The sequence below is a fragment of the Anas platyrhynchos genome, chromosome 5 (genome assembly GCF_047663525.1).
Source record: "Anas platyrhynchos isolate ZD024472 breed Pekin duck chromosome 5, IASCAAS_PekinDuck_T2T, whole genome shotgun sequence".
NCBI classification, from domain to species: domain Eukaryota; kingdom Metazoa; phylum Chordata; class Aves; order Anseriformes; family Anatidae; genus Anas; species Anas platyrhynchos.
Window position 1 is genome coordinate 56,240,446 of NC_092591.1, and position 21,151 is coordinate 56,261,596.

Sequence of the window (21,151 nt, forward strand, 5' to 3'; positions counted from 1 at the left end):
TAACAGACTTCCTTAATTTTTTGTCCTCTGTGGAGGCAGATGGTGCCAAATAAAGGCAGTTAGACAAATACCAGGCCAGCAAGTCCAGGAAGAGGTACCGAAAAGGGGCATCAGGATGTGCTCTCCCACATCCCTGTGCTTTGAAGTTACAAGGGGCAAAGGGACAGCAGAGGGGCCGTGCCTGCTTGTGCTGCCCGAACACCTGAGCACCATTCCGTGCCTCCTTTGCATGGGACAAAGCGCATGACAAGATCACGTTGGAGAAGTTTCTGAGTTCTTTTATTTTTACTCTTTCATCTTTCAGGCATCACAAAATGTGGGTGAGCACACACACACCCTGATTGCCACCTGGAGCCACACGGGTGTGTTCACTGTTGCTGATGGCTCCTGCTGCAGCCCTGGTGCTGAGTGCTGCCCTCTGCTATAAAAGCTGGCGGTGGGGGAACAGTTCCTGTTTGATCTGGGGGGCTAGGGTATGTCTGAGCTTTAAGGTGTAGGCTGTAATTCTGCCTTGACTACCTTTTTGCAAACAGGTATGCCAGACTAATACTGGTGGTGGTGATGGAGTTGTTTCTAGCATTTCTGCTGTTGTATGGGTATCTTATGTGGCCTTGGTTTGGGAGGAAATTTGGCTTTTCCTCTTTCCTGTTGGCCTTTGCTGATTTTTGTGACTTCAGTTGTGTTTTCTTTTTCCCAAAGAGCTTTGTAAAGCTTAGCTTTACTTGTTTTCTTTTGTGTCCCAGGTTCTTGGCTTTGTGTGTCCTCCTTACTATCTCTATCTTGTGTCTTGCTCCAGATGTCCTCATTACTGACATACTGGTTTCACTTCTTTCAGAAAAATATTATAATGAGTAAACTGTGGTTTTCTAGGTGGATAAGTGATGCTTTTTTATTTTCACCTGCCCCTATTCTGGTTAAAAATTGTACATAAAGTTAGTATATGAAGAGATAGTATGAAGCGTGGAGGGGAGAAAAAAGCTTTATTTTCTAACCTACATGGTATTTGTTTAATGCTTATATTAATTAACATGGAGTTGGTGCTCAATAGCACTCCAAATGTGGGTATGGCCTTAATAATAACCTGACCCCAACATATCACAGGTGTCTCTGGTGAGGAAGTTCTGCTATGTGAGAGTAGGCTGTGCTGCAGGATTTTTAAGCAACTGGTAGTAGTGAAAGTAGAGGTAGTGAAATCTAATCAATGTGAAAAGCAGACTTAATGTTAATGTGGAAGCTTTGTGGTCTTAGGCCACAAAGGTATGGTTTCAAGTACAATAACTATTTCAGTGTGGAGGGCCTTTCATTATCCCCCAACAAGAAAAAAAAAAAGAGGTATTTCATTTGCAGGAACTGGAACAAAATCCATATTGGTGTTCAGTTGATTTCCTGAAGATCATTTTGGCTTGTTCTATGTTACCTTGATAAGGTGGGGTTTTCCAGTAATGATTGTGGCTTAAATTTGGTTGTGCATCTCTGTTAGTGTCTGCCCAACAAGATGTTAAATTGAAAAATTCCTCAGCCACTCCCTTACTGTGGGTTATGTACAACAGAATACAGAGGAGTTTTTTTCATTTTTTACGTAATGCAATTAAAATTATATTTGAAATAAAGGCATGAGGTGTTGTTGAGATAAGAAATGCTGTATATGTTGAGTTAGCAGCAGCCTCCCAGTCAGGTGACCTGAGTTTCATTGTAGGACTAAGTACGTGACTGACTGTACCAAAATAACAGGTTGAGAAAAGTAGGTTCAGCTAAATGAGTGTTGTTTTTCACAGATTACAAGTGTGGTTTCCTAGTCCAAAGCAAGTTCTTAGCAGTTCAGAGTCTTACCTTGTACATAGAGTATTTTCTTAACTTGGTTTAAAAAAAAATCAACCACCTTTGATCAGCTCCAATTCTATTTTCACTCAAGGGCGGTATTTGTTCTTGGCAAATGCAAGTATTTCTGTGCCAAGTCTTCATTTTATAGCCTCAAGTGTTCTGTGTGCCAGGGTTTTGTTAGAGTACCCAGAAGCTTTAAGCACCCATGTTGACTATTTTGAATTCAGTTCTTGCGATGGTAGAGTGTTTTCTTGTGAAGTCACTACCTGAAAACTATATGAAAGGATCAAATACAGAGTGTTCTGAGTTTTTTAATGTTTGGAGGGGGGGAAGTAAAGGACTTGTTACTGCATCTTAAATGAGTTTTGCTTAAGATTTGTGAAGTTTGGGCAACAACAATGCTTGTGGAGCTCAAGTTTGGGTGAATATCATTGCCATTTTTCAAGTTGTTATATGTAGGGTTTTATTCAGGAATTGTCATAAAGCTTGTTTCTCATCATGCAACAGTTTGCATGTAGCTGTACTACTGGCATTTGTGATGGCATCAAACTTGAAGGGAGGCTTTTCAGTGTGAGTCCGAGTTTGGAGGGGATCAGTGGTTGTCCACTTCAGAGCACAATTTGTACTAGCCAGAAAATCCCTATGCACTACTTTGCCCATCTTTTTTCTTGTATTACAAGTACATTACTTTACACTTGTTTTGGTGTGTGTATAGGTGAATTAAAACAGCTGGTTGATGATCCTTTTCTTTATACCTCCACTCTTTCTCTTGTTTCTTTAAATAATTTAGTTAGGTTTATTTCACTTGTGTTGACAATTTACTGCTAAATATGTATAGTTGCGAAATCACAATGTTGAACTGGCAGAGAAATCACTTCCAGGCATTTTGGTTCCCTGATGTAATTTGTGATTTATTTCAAGTACCAAAGTGTGTTTGAAAGAGCTCCAATTAGTATTCTTCCAGGTAATGCTGTGCTTGGAAAAGAATGATATGCATGTTTCTGTCAGCTAATTAGCAGTGTTGGTGAGAAATTCATTTCAGTTAAACTACAAGATTTTATACCTGGGTCTGACGTATACTGTCATTAAATGATTTTAATAAAGTTTTAGTTACTGGAGATATACATAATGAGGGCACTTGGTACTGAGAATTCAAACCTAAAATTGCAGGTAATGAAGTGGAAGGTCAGGCATCCTCACAAGGACCTGTGTTGCTGCTTCTTTCAGTGTTCCCTTGCAGCCAGGACAAAGACCTCCTTCCTCTATGCTAAGAGCCTGACAGTGAAATAAGCAGGGGGTCTGGAACAGTTATGAAGGATTTTAAGTCTCCAGCATCCAGAAACACAAATGGACAATCTCGTGACAGGCAGAGAAATTGGAAGTGTCTTGGTAATGCTCCATAGCAGTAGTAAATATCACTTGTCTCATGCTTCACCTGCTCTGCAGTAATAGTTCATACAATTCACTGCATCTGTGTTTTAATACTCAAATATCCTTGTCCCTTTGTATAAGTGATATAAACTTGACAGCTGAGAAGTTCACTTCTTTGGCTTTCCAACTTTACATACTAGCACTTAACGGACCTGAATTGAGTTTTTGCATTTTAGGGAAAAAGTGGTGGAAAAGAAATGCTGCTGTGGTTCGTTGCAATAACACATGCTGTAATTATTTACTCAAGGATGCAAATAAAAACTGCATTTGTAGCTTGAGTACATCATGCTGTATAGGAATCTGGTTAGTACTTGGTGTTTAATAACTCTGCTTAAAGAAATACCTTGTTTCAGAGATTATGACATAATGAGATGAAATATATGAAAGTGCTTCAAGTCTGAGATAAACATGGAGCAATTCCTCTGAAGCAAGTGGCTTCATAACCTGAGGAAGAAACAATCTTTAGGACTGATTTGTTGTTTAGGTGCTCTCTAACTGGGCTGACCTTGCTATTGGAGATGCTGGACAGGTGAATCCTGGAGGGGCTCTAGGTGGGAGAAGAGCAGAATTAGAGAGGATGCTGGGAGACTGTCAGAACACTGTGTGATTGTCAGTTAGCAGCTTGCTGCTGAGCTGTAATCATACTTAAGTGTTAGTATGGAAATACATGTATAAGTCAGTGTAGAAAGCAGCCCTTCAGAAGGGATGGAGTAGGTTTTGGGGTGATAAATGGGCATGGTCTGTACTTGTCATTGGTGCCCTTCCTGTGTGTTATGCTGTTCTGTGCAATTTAAGCAGATGGATGGATAAATCTGTTGCAGATATGGACAGTATCTGATTTCAGCTCTGAAATGGCAGAGGAAGCAGGATTCAAATAATCCCAGATGCCAGTTAGCAGTCTGAAGCCTTGGCATGTTGAGTTGTGCTCTGGGCTCAGGTGCTCTGGGATGGTGTTGAGCAGACTGCTGATAATCAGGTCTGTGCTAGGGTGCTGCTGGCATGGGCAGCTGCTTCTCATTTGGGCATCTCTGAGAAACCTGTCTGTTGATACTTTACATTGTGGGTGCTCAAATGCCTTTTTAGACTGTTAGACCATTGTAACCCATTGTTCTTACCCCAAAGGAGTTGCTAATTACAGCATCAGAAGCTCTTATTTGCAATGTGGAGACTCTGGCCCTCCTATTTCCACAGAGAACCATAAGGAAATATGTGTGACAGAAGTCAATTTAAAGCTTGGTAGTTCAGAAAAGTAGGTCAGCTCATTGCTTCTATCCCCCTCAAAAGTGTTTTTTTAAGGCAGTGCCTTTTTTTTCAAGGATCAGAAACCCTTTTCCTGTGCAGCCAAGCAATTTTTCCTAATAAACCAGTTAGACATCATTATTTTCTATTTCCAACATATCCCTAAATTACAGTAATGAGCATTTTTAGGTACACTGGGAAATTTGTTTCATCTTCTGTTGCTCAAAAGGTATTAATAGAAGCACGGGTCTGTGAAGTGTCAACAGGCTGAGGACTTCTTCCTGCATCCGTTACCTCATCTGATCTTATGCAGGAGTGTTTGCTTCAACCTCTGCTGCTAGGAGACTGGTCCTTCATTTTATTGATGAATAGCAACTCCCAACTAATTTCCAGATAAATTTTGCTATGGCTGGTTTTAACTTTTTCTAGTATGACCTCTGCCTCTGCTTAGAATCCCTTCCCTAATCAGTCTTTTCATTGTTCCTGTGTGAGGTTGGGATCTATATTTTATCCATTTATGCAGTGTATGCTTTAATATTGAGGGGGCAAGATAAATGGTAATTTGTCTAAGTGTAAACCTTAATTAAATTTTACATTTCCAATACATTTCCTTTCTCAGCACCATTGTGAAATGATATTTTAATGGCTGTTTTATATGTACTGTGAGGGAAAGGAATAAATACCCAGTTAATGGTTATCTCTGGATGCTGCTTTTGCTGTAGTGGCTAACCTGAAGACAAAGAATAGAAGGGAAGATCAGAAAAAAAAAGTGACAATTAGAGATTCAAGGCAAAAATTTCAAGTTTAACTCTGTTGCAGAATCATATGTGCCTATGGTTAGGTCAGTGAAAATGTCAAGGTAAGGCCTTAAGACAAGGTAACATGAAAGGAATGGTTGCTGCTATTGTACCAGAACTTGATAATTCCTTCTGCAGAGCTCTCTGAAGAGACTCTGCAGCACTAACCCATTAAAAAGAGCCACTAAAAATGCCTCTAGCTTATTTTCATGTGTATGCATGCCTGAATGGCTTGTAGAAGGATTCTCTAATTCTGTTTTTTATTGTATAATACTTAGTATCAATGTAAATTGTGTAACTTTATGGTTTTATAGGGTGTTCACGTGCTGTTGCTCAGTTTTTAGAGCTATTCAACTTGAATGTTTTTCTCTTTAGTCTGTGTTGCATCTACTTAACACTTCAGTGATCTTAAAACATTTCAGATCGTCTCCTTCAGTGAAAGGCAGTGTTCCTCTGGAGTACATGCCTTAAAGACTACTGAATGCTCTTGTGTTAATGCTCAAGGCAACAAAGGGAAGTTGGAGGGAAAGGAATTAAATAGCATAAAATATTTGGTTAGGTAGTTTAAAGCTGAAGAAATTGTTCTAATTGCTTTTTTTTTACTGTAAATGAAATGTTACAACAGTTCTTGAAGGGGCGTATAGTGTGATCTGTACTAGTGCAGAAGAGCATTCAGGGAGAAGCTATGGTGCACACCCAAGGTTGGTGATGAACCCAAATCACTGCAAGTGCATCTTGCAGGGTGTCAGCCCATGCTTGCCCACTTTTTGGGACCTGTAGAAGATTTTCGTGTCAGCTTGTTACTACTCTCCACCAAAAGGGAAGTTTTCTTTGAAGAAATCTCTGGCAAGGTGAAGTTGAACTTGCTTTTATGTGAGAAATTCTGAACCAGCTGGGGTTTGTAACCTAGGGTTATCGGAGCCATCAGCCTGATGTTTCTGAAGGATTTTTCATGCTTTTTCAGCTCTTAAGTGAACTGTTTAGTTCTGTTGAAAATTAGCATTTAGACTGTGGGAAGCTTGGAAAGACACTAGTCTGCTCCTGTGTGACATGTTCTGCTGACTAGTTGGGTTTGTATTGTGAGGTCTGGGACTTCCACTTGTGGGAACTGGGTGGGGGGCATTGGAGTCCGTACAAGTGCTTGCTTGAGAGTTGTGAAATGACTTGTCAGAGGGAGATTATTGTGACTTAGTACTATATTAAGACCCCTCCTTTGTCAGCACTTTTTACAATCCTGAATTTATCCCAATAGTTCCTTTCTCTTTCTGTTGTAGCCAAATTGCTTATGTTGCTAGTTTCCATGGAAACTGTTTGGCTTCTTCAGAGCTCAAATGGTAGATGAAAGCCCCATACAGGTAACCTTTACAGAGCTTAGTCAACTCCTCACTTCGCAGTTAAAAAAAAAAAAAAAGCTTACAGGCTCTCAGGAGGATCTCTGTTTGCTTGTTTGTCAGAGCTGCAGAAGACACCTGTCATGGCCTTCTCCAGAAGTCCAGTCTGTGACTAACACTGCCACGGACCACCCTGTGTCTTTGTGCCTGCATGGTTATGCCTCATGAATTTAATTTGTTGTACTGGCCAAAAGTTAAGTTGCTGGGTGCTCAGAACTCTCCAATCAGTACTGGATTTTGTGTTATGTTAAGTACAATTGATTATTATTACCAAAGTCTTATAAAAGAAATATTTGTCTGGGGCTGCACATTGGAAGAATGATTTCAGATATGAAACCTGAATGGAAATATGAATGAGCAGATGCCCTGAAACAGGATTTTTATTCTGGTAGTTGTCAATTCCTGTTCTTTGTATGAGATGTGCAAATCAGAAGCTAATGCAGACAGGTTAATTGGGGAGTGAGAATAATTACGTAGTCAGATCAGTGCAAGTAGCATTGGTATTAGAACTGCAGTGTGAAGCCTTGTCTCAGGTGGCCTCCCACCAATATTTTCCATGGAAAAGTTTTTTAAAAAAAACTGTTGCTTTGTAATTTTGGGTTGAAAACCTAATAATATTTCAATTAGACAAAAGATTATCAAAACAATTGAGTGTTCAGGTGCCTCACATGATGCTGGGGTAATGGTTAAAGAATCCAATGCTCTTTATTCTTCTATGGGCCTAGGCTTGCTTTATGATAATTTTACAATGAAGGGCTCTTCTCGGGAAGATAGGAATTTGTCTCAGAAAACCAAGTGGAAGAGCCTGTATCATAGGGATGTGTGCAGGGGCTGATCTTTCAGCTTCTAGAAGATGGGTTAATACTGTGAAAATGTACAAAACTTGTTTTTGAAGTTTGACTAAATCATTCTAATAGGCCGAAGGAAAAAAGTGGTTTGACAGATTTCTCTGCAGTGACAATGAAAAAAAGTTTTTTCCTGTTGTGTAATAGTTCTTGTGAGAATACATGACCAGTTCTGCTCCAAGTGTTCTTTAATGCATGGAAATTATTGCCTTTTTGTTTAATATTCAGTTATTACACAGGTTACTTGCTATGTTGCTTTTACACAGGCTTTTTTCCACCTGAGTTTTGAATGTTCTTATAGATGGAGTAATCTATTCAGTTTGCCCCAGGAGGTTTTATTTAGCACTTTACAACAGAGTGAACTCAAATCGTACCTGCTTTTAAATTTCTGTAGTAGGACAGAATCAGCAGCAATGTAAAAATGAAATGGTCCAAGGAACTGTGGTGTGTTGTACCTTGACACATAAAGCTTGGTTGAAGTACTCAAAGTTGAAATTACTAAAACAAAACATCTTTATCTAGTTGGAAAGTATATATTGTGGTCTACTTCTCATGTATTTATTTGATGTCTAGTGAAGGAAGATATCTTTTTACAATTGAACTTGGTCACCGCTACTCCTTCTCATCCTAAACTGTGTTCAGGAGAGGAATTTCTTAAATGTATTAGGCCATGCATGAATTTATTTTCCACCAGTTCATTCAACGATTGCATAAGCACCTTGTCTTGTCAAGGGGTATCAAAGCTAAGAGTGCCATACTTTTCTTGAAATGTCAAATAGGTTTAACACTAGCCTGTTATATAGAAAGGACTCAGGTAAGTGTCTTCCATTTCCTGGGGCTTCATGTATCTCTAGGTGGAAAGGTTATGGATCAAATGCTGCTGGAAGCAAGTTCAATCCAAATGTCAGGACTGTAACTGGGAAAAGAACAAACTGACAATTGCCTTTCAATTTACTGATAAATTTCACCTGCCCTGTCTGATGTAAACCTGGAAGAGCTGTGGATGTTGCATTCCCCAGCTTTCTCTAATGCTTTTGACAAGGTCTCTTAGAGAATCTTAATAGCCAGAGTGGTGAGATAAAGGCTGGCTAGCAGACTTAAAGGATGAGTAGGGAGTTGCTCAAGCTCCAAGGGGCTGTAAACAGGGGTAGAATGGCAAGGCAGCATTTGTTCATTTCCCTTCAGTGTTTCTGGAACAGCATCCGGAGTCCTGTGCTGAGTTCTGTTCTCTACACAGGGAGACTGGTATATTGGAGCAAGTCCAGTGGAGGGCCACCAAGATATTCAGGGGGCTGGAGCAAGTTATAAGAGTCTGAAAGAGCTGAGCTTCAGCCAGAGTAAGAGAAAGGTAAGGAGCAACCTTAGTGTAATGGGGTGAGACAAGGAATGTAAGTTTGAAAATGGGAAACTGCTGTTGGATACCAGCTTCTGTTAACTACAAGGGTGACTGGATGATGGAGCAGGCTTCAAGTAAAATCTGAGTAGCTCCCTCTTAGGTTCAAATCTTAGCCAGACAACTGCTTGAACAAACACTGGAGGTCACACGAAAAGTGACATCAAAAGATGCCTAAATCTCAGTCTGTAATACAAGTGGAACAACAAAAATCATCCCAAACACCTATAAGAAAGGTGTTCTGTTCATGCTTTAAGTGGGGAGATGACAGGAGGCTACTTGGTGCCTAGAGAAATGTGGTCATTGGTTATGTCAGTTGTCATGCTATATTTTTCGTGTTGATTTCTAAAATGGAAACAGATTTTTGGGGGGAATGTTACTGAAGATGTTTTCCTCAATTCAGTACTCTGCAGTAAAGTCTAATTTTGATTATATTTCTCATGTGAGATTACTCTTTTTCTGGAATTGTGTAGTAGAACAAATGCCCTTGAGTTTTGGAAGGCCTCTGGGCTAATCACGTGTGTTGCATCTGCAAATTTGAGATTACTGCTGAAAGTGGAAGCAGTTTATATTCCTTCATTTTTGATGTGGGACTGAGATGAGGAACATATCCTCCTGTCTTATCCAATGAGCTCATAAAATGCATGTCTGTTTTGCAATTACAATGTAAAGAAGTATATATGTTTTGAAGTGTTTGGGGGAAATCCTGTTAGTGTTTGTCGAAATGAATTGCAGAGAACTTTACCTGATATCTGCCACTTAAGGAGTAGTCACTGCTGGAAATTGGATTTTGGTTTGTAGTTGAAAATTAGCATTGACAACTGCAGTGCTTTGAAGTAGAAAATGAGTGTTCTGTGTAACATGGATATTCTGGATATCCGGCTGTTTTGGCATTATTTAATGACTAATCAGTTTGAAAGACTATGGTTAACTTTGCAACTTGTTCTTTCAGTCATTTCTATCTTGATAGAAGAATCTATGACTTAATGTTGGATTAACTTGCCTTGAAAACTCAATCCAACTGCAATTTCTAATACAAAAATTGTATTTGAATTTGGTATTTTGTATACCAAACTTCCCAGCCTGGTAAGGTACAATGAGTAGTTAAATTAGCAAGTTTCAACTGAAGAGCTACTATTTACATGTCTTTCAATTAAAGACATTAAATGTTTCAATTTACCTCATTTGTTTATTTACAAATAAAACTTCTTTCTGCTACCAGGAAACTGTTTTTTAATCAATCCTCTTGTGATAATCGTGGCTCTACATAGGCAGGTTACTATGGTTAAGCTTATTAGGTGGCTTATCAAAATGTCCAGTACACAAGCAGCTGTAAGAGCAGATCACATTTCACAGGTTTACCAGCCTCTAGGGGTCAGTTAAGTTTAAAACTACTGGATATTTAAATGCCGTTGTATGGATAATTGAATAATATGGATAAGTGATGCACTTATCCAAAAACTCTGTAAAGTTGACCACAGAGTCTCATGTTTTCTCTATGTTTCTTGTTCTACCCCATTGTGCTAGACGATGTGAGGGGTGAACTGCAGTAAGTCTACTTCTCTTGGAGAACCTTGCTTTTTTGTCCCATAGGATTAGAAAGGTCCATCTTCTGTTGAAAAACCGCTTGAGGAAAAGATCTATTGCTCTTCTTCGTAGGTAGCTTGTGATTAAATAAACACTTGAGAGAAAGCTGCTTTAGTGCCTTTTCACACAGTCTACCTGCTGCAAGACATTACGTTGCTTTTTACATTCATCCATGGTAAGTACCCTTAGAGATGAGAAAAATAACTTGAAAACTTCCTCATTAGTTATAATCACTACTCAGTATATGAGCTGACATGATTTAAAAGAAATGTCTAGATATTGCACAATGTAATTGTTCTCTTCCGCTGCTTAGTTAAAATTGTTTTTAAGAAATAATTTGCATAAAACAACTGAGCAACTATGTACCTAGTATGTGCCTTTCTTTTTTTCAACTTGGCTTCATGAAAGGACAGCAACTGAGAAGCTTGTTTTTGTTGTCTGAAAGTACGTTGGTGTTGTGACAGGTCTTTAAACAAGAACGGACTATCTATGAATACTTAAACTTAATGATCAGTCTGAGGAGAGAATCTTTAGGGAGATGCTGTCATTTCCTCAATAAAAGATTAGGGATGGGGGGAGAACAGTATATAAAAGTGTTCTTATTGTAAATGTTTAGAAGAAAACATTATGCTGAATAGTCTTGCAGCTGTGGTATTCATTGTAGATGTGGGAAGCCCTTGAGGTTACAAACACTCAAAGAATGAAGTCTGAGAGGAGTCAGAAATGGATGTTGACTGATCTGTTTTGATGAAAGCTGCTTAAGAAAGATAATTATTTGGTTATTCAGCTTCTGGAAGAAGTTAATACTGAATCAGTATTTTACTTGGAGCCATTTTACTGTATGCTTTTTCGCAATGTCTTTCACAAGATGATTTTCCAAGACTTGGTTTCCCATTCAGTAGTAACCAGTAGAGATGCAGAGGACAGGACAAGTCTTTAAGAGTGAAGAAGATTGTCAGAGGAGAAAAAACTGTACTGTCCCACTTGAGGGGAAAAAGTGTAGTTAAAGTGAATCACTTCTCCTTTTTCCAGAATCAATGTGGAAATGGCTATTAACACTGATGCTCTGGTGACCGAGCTGATGTGTGGAAGCTGCCTGCCTCAGCATAGATTTTTCCATATGCATTTGCCATGTCAATCAAATCCATTTCATTATCTTAAGCACATAAATATTGAAAGTTCAGGACTAGGGATATAATACACTTTTACTCTACTTTCATAATAAATTTGAGATAAATCAGAACTGTGAATATTAACTTGGAATATTTCCCCTAAAGGGGAATGGACTTGGTCCAGTGGTGTAGTTCCCGTAGAAATTGCAAAGAAGATGGAGCAAATTGGCAGTGGTTTATGTTACTTGGTTTTTGAACTAAGATTTTCAAAGTGGCCTTGTTTGTGTAAAATGACAGGAGCGACTCTTCTGCTATGTGGGAAGGTGAAATCACTTTTTTTGCAGGTAGCTGCTAGATGACAATTTGCATGAATATTGTTTTGCATTTCTTTATAGGAGATCAAGTACTCTGGAAACAAGCTCACTGTGTTGTGGCTTGCGTTTCTTTGAAATCTGGACAAGCTTGAAAAAGCTGTCTCAGGTAGTTCTGTGCAGAAGCAATTTTAGTACAGAGGCTCATGCAAGATTTCATTTTCTTCAATTTCTAACACTGATTTGTAGAGTTTAGTAGATGATCTGACAGAAATGCTTTAATCACATTACAGTATTGCAAACCAGTAAAACAGGGATGACAATGTAGCATGTAAAAAGCTAAGCATACAGGCTGTGATGACTTGAAAGACACTTGCTTCATTCACTGAAAAAATGTGTAATGTCTTGCACAAACAGAGACAGGGCCCTGTTTTGGAAAACTAATTGGAGGGGTTTGTGGCTGCTTCAGGTCCTTAAAAGCTCACTGTTCACTTCTGCCTCTTGCTATAAATATTTAAGCATGCACTTCACCTTCTGGAGAAACTGTTTCTGTGGTGACTCTTCTGGGCTAAGCCTCAACAAGGGGTGAAGGAGGGTGCGTGGTATTAATGCAAGTGTTGCAGTGTGTCTGAACAGCTGGCTTCACTGCCCACAGAGTATTTATGAAGTGGGTCACTTTACACTGGGAATGGTGTTATGAACTCTTTCTGCAGGGGTCTGTCCTAGATACACTTCACTTGTAGAAAATATTACTGTCAGTGAATTAAATGGATGAGGGACCAGGAGCTTGTGAAATTCACAGGCAAAACAAAATGGACAAAATTTACAACTCATAACAAGTGTGCAAAACTGCCTTAAAGAAAAAGGGGGGGGTGTAATATTTCAAGTGGAAAAAGTTGCTACACATTTCATACTGAGATCAGATAGAAATGGTATCTGCAGAATAATCTAAAAGCCAAGTGTATATTGGAAATGGTGTGTGCTTCCTTTTATGTGTTTTTTGAGCTCCAAGGAATAACTTAACTGGAAGAAGGTCCATATTTTATAAGGAGGAAGTACTTCAAAACCAGCATGGCAGTAGTATGTTTCCACAGACTCAAATCTTGCATAAGTATCCCAGTATCTTTTATAAAATATTGGTGGTAAATGAAAAGAAAAGCAATAGTGTTCATTAGTGTGAGAAGTTAAATAGTAAGATGAAATATTTTGCAGACATTGTCAGAGTTCAGTTCATTGCAATGCCTTGGGGTTGAAAGGGTAGAAACAGTTCCTCTGCTTACAACAGAGTAAGTTGCAGAGTAAAACTCTCAAATGAAAATGAGGTTAAAGATTCTACAGAGTAGTGGTACTGTAGCTGATAACAGTACTATCTGATAAATATCATGTGTAGGGAAAAATCAAAATACTTTTAGTCTTGAAATTGATGTGAATGGAAGTTTGTGCTTTTAGTGTTTTTTAAGGAGCAAATTTGGCAGATAATAGTGGGAAATGAGAAGCAAGGTTGGGCTTTTCAGGTATTAGATGATAGAAAATACTGATAATTCTCAAGCAAGACAACAGCTCAGAAGATTAATTGCTACTTAAATTGAATTGTTTTGGACCTGCAGTCTAGTCTGCTTATCAACTTCCTTATTAACATGCATATCTTAGGTGTACAAAGCTGATAATTAAACCTTAATGGTACTGAAGAAGTGCAAGTTACAAATAAAAACAGTGTTTTAAGTGTGGTAAGCCTCCTAAAATACAGGCTAAGACAAATTCTGTTAAAGGGCATCAGGGTGACACCTTGTTAACCTAGGGAAAGAATGTGAGATCAGTGAAGTTCCTGGTGAGGAACCAGTATTTTGCTTGTGTTCAGGATATGGATTAAAACCATATCCTTGACTGTTTCTTAGGGACGGGGGAAAAAAGCAGTCTTACATATTGTTTGCCACCTTAATTGGAAATGTCTTGGATCTCTATTATAGAGCTTCATATTTTTCTTTTCACAGTATTTTTTCAGGTCATAGCTAAGACGTATAGTTCTAGAAAAGCTAAAATTTTTAGCTATGTATTTGTGTTTATTTTGATGTTACTTTATTGCATCAGTATTTGTGTTTATATCGTGTTGTTTTTCTGCAGTGTGTTTTACCTTTGTAAGATGAGGACTTGCCCAAAACAAGCAATAATGGAGTGTAGATGCACCTTTAGCTATTCAAATTAGATATGGGAAATCAAGTACAGTGTAACCTGAACTGATTTTGGCCACTTGAAGATTCCAGGCACTTAAGGATATTGAGAGATAAATCCATGTATTCCCTATATATTTCTTACCTGTGGTTCCAAGCTGTAGTTGTTGACCAGGTTAGAAGGAAAATGTCAACAGACCATGCAGACTGAGAATTAACAGGGATGTATGTGTAAGAGACAAATGGGGAAAAGCTGCTTGATTTTCTTTATAGATCATGAGATCATAAAGCTTATTAGGACCTATTATTGCAGAATACTATAATTGCAGAACTAGATGCTTTTTTTTCTATGCTTTCTTCAATCATTTGTAATGACCATGACTCTTAATTCTTTTTAGAAGAGATCCTTTGTCATCCTGATGTCTCTGCCACACTAGTTTCTATTTGTAGAAGTTAACATAAGATATACCAAGGCTGTTGACCTAGAAAATAAGAGAAATTGCATAGTGCATTCCTAGAAAATATACCAAATCCATCGAAACACCTGATAGTCTTGATTGATTTCTTACTCTCTATATTCTGAAAAAATTGTGCTATAAAAATCATATGTTGATGAATATATCCTTATTAGCATACTTTTGAGATGTAGGATATTGTATGATTGAAATGCAACTTGGTGCTTGGAATATTAGTTCTATAAATGGAAGTTCTATTTGGGAAACTCCACCTAATATTCTACTTTTGCACATAACTCACAAGTTTAAAAAAGCTTCAGTAGTTTAAAAATAGTTAGGAAAAAAAATTGACTTATCTGTAAGATTGACAAGATAGCAATTCACTGCGTTTCAAGAAAATGTTAATATTCAGGCAGTAGTTTTCAAGCAGCAGTGTAAACTTTGCTCACCTGAAGGAATTCACTTCCACTTCCTTGGCAGGGATTCAAATTTTTACTTATTGTGCCTGCTTTATTTGGCAAAGTCTAACAAACACTTCTTTTAATGCCAACACCATATTGCTTTTGCCACTTAGTGATGATCTTAACTGATAAAACAATGAGATATAGAACAGCCATGCCCGTATGCACAGACTTGCCTTGGTCTATTGCAAATGGTGAATCGCTAATCTACCTCCAGATGAAGGGTCCATCTGATCCATAGAGGTGCATATGGATGTCTTTGCTTTATAAGGATTTCATCAAAATAAATGAATTGTCAAAGGAGGAAGAGAATTCCTTTACGTGTCATATTTGCAAAGAATCAAATGTAAAATACTGCTCTACAGGTCAGTGAATGCTCTCATTTGTTTTGTATGGCTCTACCAGTAGGGGAGTGGAAGAAGATCAAGTGCCTGTGGCACTTGGAGGGGGGTGGGGAAGGTGTTCTTAGTTTGAATGATATCAGCCTTAATTCATGGCAACTTCAACATCCTAAGATGGTCTCTCAAATACTTCTGTAGATACCAGTTAAATGCTTACTTGCATTTTTCACAATTACTGCAGGTGAAAAACTCTACCAGCTTTAAGAGCAGTCTTCCATTGTCAACAGCCTTTCTGACAGGTACTGAAGTAAACTGACACCTCAAGCCTTTCTTCTTTACTTCCACCTGTTAGACATATGAATGCTGTAGTGTCATGTGGTATGTGCTTACTATCCAGCTGTGCTGTAAATTGCTAAATAATGTCCTGAAGTATTTTCAATGACAAAGTGGAATATGGAATAATGACAAATATGAATATACACTGAAATATGATGAAAATGAATCTGGTAGCAAAAGCAGTTGCTAGCTTGGAAGATGGGGTATGGTGTCACAAAATGAGAAGAACGGTACCTAATGCCAGTATCCTCAGTGCTATGAGAATTGTATATGTAAGTCAGCTAAAGAAATAGGCTGTTCTGCAGTGTGCAAGAGCATTGGGAAATGTCCATTCTCAAAGAACTCCAAGTGCAGTGCAGAGGAATTCCTGTTCCTTGTCCAGGCAGTGATACTTGGCTTGTGTACTATCACTTCAGTTCTTTCTGTTGCCTGTAGTGTACATGTATTCCTTGGTGGCTGGATTTAAGCTTCCATGAATAGATGATTGCTTGCTACTTCTGAATTCCTGCCATGTGGTTGCAAATGACTAAATATTTTGTAGGGGAGATGGTTGGAGCTTGTTGCTGGAGCTTGTAATGGAGAACAAGAATCTATATAAGCATCTTTTTTGTGGGGGTGGTCAAAACCCTTAATGACAAAACTTCATATAGCTTGGTGCATTGCTTGGGTTTGATTAGAGTTGGCTTGCTTATGGAAGTGTTTATAACTTTAGGTTATTTAGTAAATGCTAAGCTTTCAACGGACCGAGGTTGCTAATAGTATCTTATTATAGGAGAATTATTTTGTTTAATGTATTGAGTCAGGTGATGCTATGGACAAACCTTATGAAGTGAGTTCAAAATGTCTATATATAAAATACTAGCAAATGTCCTTTAACTGTTAGCCAAGAACTGAGTGCTGCATGAGTCTCTGGATGGATTTATCTATCATTTAGTTTAAACTCGTGTGTGACAACTCTGTAAGTAAATAAAACTGGTTCAAATGTATTTAGTGATAAATTGCAAAGATTGTTAAATGGAACTTGGGGAAAACTAAAAGGGTTACTAAATATCCTTTCTTGTAACAAAACATTGACTCACTGGGTTTTGCAGTTAAACCATTCTTCAAATGCTTTAGCTGAAACTGCAGACATCATAAAAGGTTTTCGAGAAACACTGACCAAGAAGGAAAAAAAAAGATGCTTGAACAGTATGTTGAACAGTAAATGGCTTGGTTCTTAGTTTTATACGCTTGTTGATTTATACTTGGTATTACAATTTTTGGCCAGCTACTGAAATCCTAAGAAACAAGAAAGATCAGCAGCCTTTTTCTGGCATGATTTTTCTTTGCTGTCACTTTCCTGTGGCAAGCAGTTTAGCAATTCACCCTTATTTCTGTATAAAGACATAGTTCTATAGTTGCATCCTTTAATAGTCAGGGATAAATTTAGGGATACACTTGCTAAGTAGTGCACACCATATGGTGGAATTTGCGTTTATTATGGAAAGCAAAAAAAAAAACAACTTCCTATACTGATGTAGTGGCTCTCATACACACATGTAAGCATAAGCTTTATTGAGATGCAAGTTGATGAGACAAATGTGTATCTAGGTTAAAATGAACTTATTTCATGAACTGCAATTTCCTCTCATTAAGAGCAATTGCTGAATGTCTGAATGTCAAGCCAGCATGAGGCAAGGATAATCGTGGGGGATAGTACTGTGAATAAGGTAAATCCTCCTGGAGAACACAAGTCAAGAGACTTCAGTGGGAGGTAACCAGTGTACAGTAAATCTATGCACAGCAAATAAATGTGATGGAAGGGGGCACATCCAGTACAAATGGTGTAAGACATTGTTCTGGGAGTGCTTGCCATTGTTATTGGTGAAACGGTACAGATGATGAGTTCTTCAAATACCGGATGGGAGATGAGAATAACTGGTGAGTTAGAAATGCAACAGTGAGTGGTATAAGCAAGGGGTACTCTTTTTTACAATGCATGCTTTATACTTAGTCTTCTAGTCTGAGCAAAATGAATGGATGTATTGAAATGGCAATTTAGATTCTAGTTAGCTCTTAATTTTGAAAGATCTTTAGAGGGCCTTCAGCTGTACATGCAAGCCAGGAACATTTGTACTACCTCATGTGGGAATCTACTCTGATTCAACTGTCTGTACTAATCTCTTTGCTTGGTTTTCATCTTGAAAGTAAAACTAGCCTATTCATTTGGGTTTTCTGCATTATTGTAAGTGGGACTGTGAAGAAAGTTCCACCTGACAATGATGATGAACTTAGCCAATTAACTTGTCATTAAAAAAACCTTTGGTTTAGAATCACTTCAGAGACTGCTTGTGCTCTGCATGTGAAATGCAGTTAAATGTAAATGTCTCGTTAGTTGTCACTGAATCAGCATGAGCAGTAGTAACCCTTTTGTTACATATTGGGATGAAGATACAGGGTTTTCTCTGCGGAGTTATCAGGTGACTGAGCTGTCAATGGAGTTGGTCAATTTATTGGTCTATTTTTTAATAGGCCAAGGGCAGTATTCTGTACGTATGTCTAGTGAGGTACTACCTTGCCTGTCGTTGTATTGTCAAATATTTTAAAATAAAATTCATATGTGCAGGATACTTTTTCTGTACTTTATGCAGTGAGATTATGCCTGTGATGTACAACAATTGCTAATGGAACAGTGTTCAGAGTGTAAATCCACGCGAAAGTGGGGAAGTACGGATGCTTACAGTAAATATAACAAACTAGGTGAAAATTTCATAGTTTTTAAGTGATTAAAGATTTTTTTCTGCCAGAAGTCTTGAGCTTCCAGAATGTGTTTCCCAAGTAAAAGTTTGTAGCTGTGCAGTTTTCATACCTCAATATTTCATAGGTGCAAAAGAAATGCAGGAGTAATTGCTTTGTCAAAAGGCAAACTGTCCAAGACCATCATTCTTGTATTCAGCAGGCTCTTGAATGATGTTACATAGTTCATGTCCTTTTCCAGGTGCTACCGTGTAATCTTGTTCTTACTGACAGATGGCTTATCCATCTATTCCTGAAATGTCACTTTATTGGCGTACTTGCCAGTTGAATACAGAAAGACAGAAAGCTTATGTGACTACTTAGCCTCAGCTTGTGATGAGTTACAGTCATCATGAGGAGGCTTAGGGATGTCAGAAATACTTGTGTTTTTTCTGGGTTTAAGTGAGATTCTAGGCCTTTAGTCACCCAAAATGAATTCACTGGTATTGTGTCCATAGCTGCTGTTTTTGTAACTCAGTGCAGTTACATTTCATTACTCACTGTTTTGCCTGGCTCTGATGCAAGGAGTACAATGTCTTGTTGTCTTTTCAGTCTGGGTGGGTAGTTCAGATGGCTTTTTTTCTATCTGAAAATGCACAAATTAGGCACTTGAACTGCTGAACCTAAGAGATGAGAGATGATTAGCCTTTTGTCTAAGCATATGTGAGAAGACAGGACCTTAGGCTTTGAGTTGGATGGACTCTAATATTTAACTGTAGATTCCAGGCTGTGAATACTAAACAAGAAGCCTGTAGTTTCTCTCCCACAAATTTACTGCCTCATTCTCCAGGAGTTTTTTGTTGCCTTGTTGGAGAAGGGTTCCCTTTTCTAATGATGTACAGGCTTTGGGTTGTTCACAGCTGGGTGTTGTGGGTTGTGCTACACTTGTTGGTCATCATTTAAGAATGGTGAAAAATGACAAGTAGCAGTTGAGCTGGACAATTTTCAACCTCTATTTGACTTAGAGGTACTTGGGCTTCTGTGGGGGGTTGGGATAAGTCCGACTGTGGTGTCTTCAGCTTGTAACCATGATTTGTCAGCGCTGTCTGCAGTATCTTTGAGGAGGAGGCTAAATATTAAGTATTTTCAATTAAAATATTTTACTGTAATGTGTAAAGAGAACTTATATCCAGTTGAATGTGTGGTAGTTAAATACCTCTCTGAAAATGTTAGTAGTCCATTAGGCAAATGGTATTTCCATATGGCGTATGTATTACAGCTGACCCAGATACGAGGGCTACAGGGAGCAGGGAGAAAGTGTTCCAGGGAAAAAAGCATAGTAACCCTTGCATAAAGTACTGATGTTATGGTGACAGACAACTGGTAAGAGTCTGTAAGCTGAAGACAACTCAAGTTGAAAACTCATCTCTTCCTTACTGATGCAAGGGAAGGAGTTAGTTCAATTCCATACTTTCTGCTCAGGTAGTATCTACTACCAGTGTAATCAATATTAACTCCTGCTATATCCTATTTACAGGCCCAGGAATACTTTCTGTCAGTTGATAGAATCAATAAGCTCTTGACAGATAGTTCTCGAAAGAGGTACCTGCCTTTCAGTATGCATATTGTGTGGGGCTTTGTTAGATAATGGAGATGCCATGCTGCAAAATTACCATTGTAATAATGACTGCATGTTTCATTCTAGAGAGTCGTGTTCAACTATGCTTCAGATCATTTTTCTTATCTCAAACAACTCTGCACTTAAAATACTTGAGCACTGGTATCCTGGTTGAATTTCTGTTTTGCTCTCTGTATTATGTTTTACAGCAGTTGTGTTGTGATTTGTTTTAAAATCAGTTGTGCTTTCCACCTTCTATCCCTTAATCTGGCTGGGGGGGCGGCGGGGGAGTTTAGCAGTTGCTTTCATTAAGTGTTGGTTATATGAAGACATCTCATAGGCTGTACATCTCTGGCAGATGTATTGCTCTGGTTCCTTTGGTTTTTTCCTTTCTCCTCTTTAACCTTTATGCCCTGTGCTCTTTTGAAAAGTTTACATTCAAGTTAATTTTGGGAGGCATCATAGGGAGGTAGAAAGCAGGGGAGGACTGAGTCAAATGTTAATATTAGAACTAAAAAGCTGTCTCCTTAAAATAAAAAAAAAAAAAAAAAGCTTTGTTCTACAGTTGGTAGAAGATGGCTACTATGCTTTACTCTTCCTAAAGAGGAAGGTGCTTTATCCTCCTCTTGTGATTTTTGCTGAGTTCAGTGGTGCATCTGCTGAGCTGCAAACAGACTAAATATGTTCCCGTCAGTCAATTGTTACATAAATGATAATAGTTATGTTAGATATTGAAACACGTAATTTTCTGTTATAAAATTACATCCCATTGATTCAGCCATCATGAAAAATCAAAAACCAACAGCATCTCTCAGATGGATTGAAGGACTAAGATGATGTTATGGTAGTTGCTGTTAAGGGCAGGAGGGAGGGAGGAGAAAGTGTTTTTAGCACAGTCTTGTAACCTTTTTGGAGTACTTCTGCCTATGAATTAATCTTCATGTTAATTGCATAATCCGGGTCACTGCTACCCAGCTTTGCTCAATCCAAATGTTGTTTTTCCCATGCTTTCCTCCCTCATTTTTCCTGTTCACCTCCATGTCAGATTTTGGTCATGGAAACTGCTTTCCAGGCTGCTCACCTTGCTGGTTTACCACAATGAGCTCATGGTCTCTGTTTGCAGCTCAGAG

General features: G+C 38.4%; 1 protein-coding gene across 4 annotated transcripts in view; it reads left to right on the plus strand.

Annotated features, from left to right (window-relative positions):
• Window positions 1-443: 443 nt before the first annotated feature.
• The window catches only part of ANO3 (anoctamin 3), a 247,467-nt gene continuing 226,759 nt past the window's right edge, over window positions 444-21,151 (plus strand). For 3 of the 4 annotated variants that reach the window (XM_038180718.2, XM_038180723.2, XM_038180726.2), the window contains exons 1-2: window positions 444-533; window positions 8,762-8,872. The gene's annotated coding sequence lies outside the window, so the exon portion shown is untranslated. The remainder of the gene's footprint in view (window positions 534-8,761; window positions 8,873-21,151) is intronic. The other variant, XM_038180727.2, reaches the window with a different exon arrangement.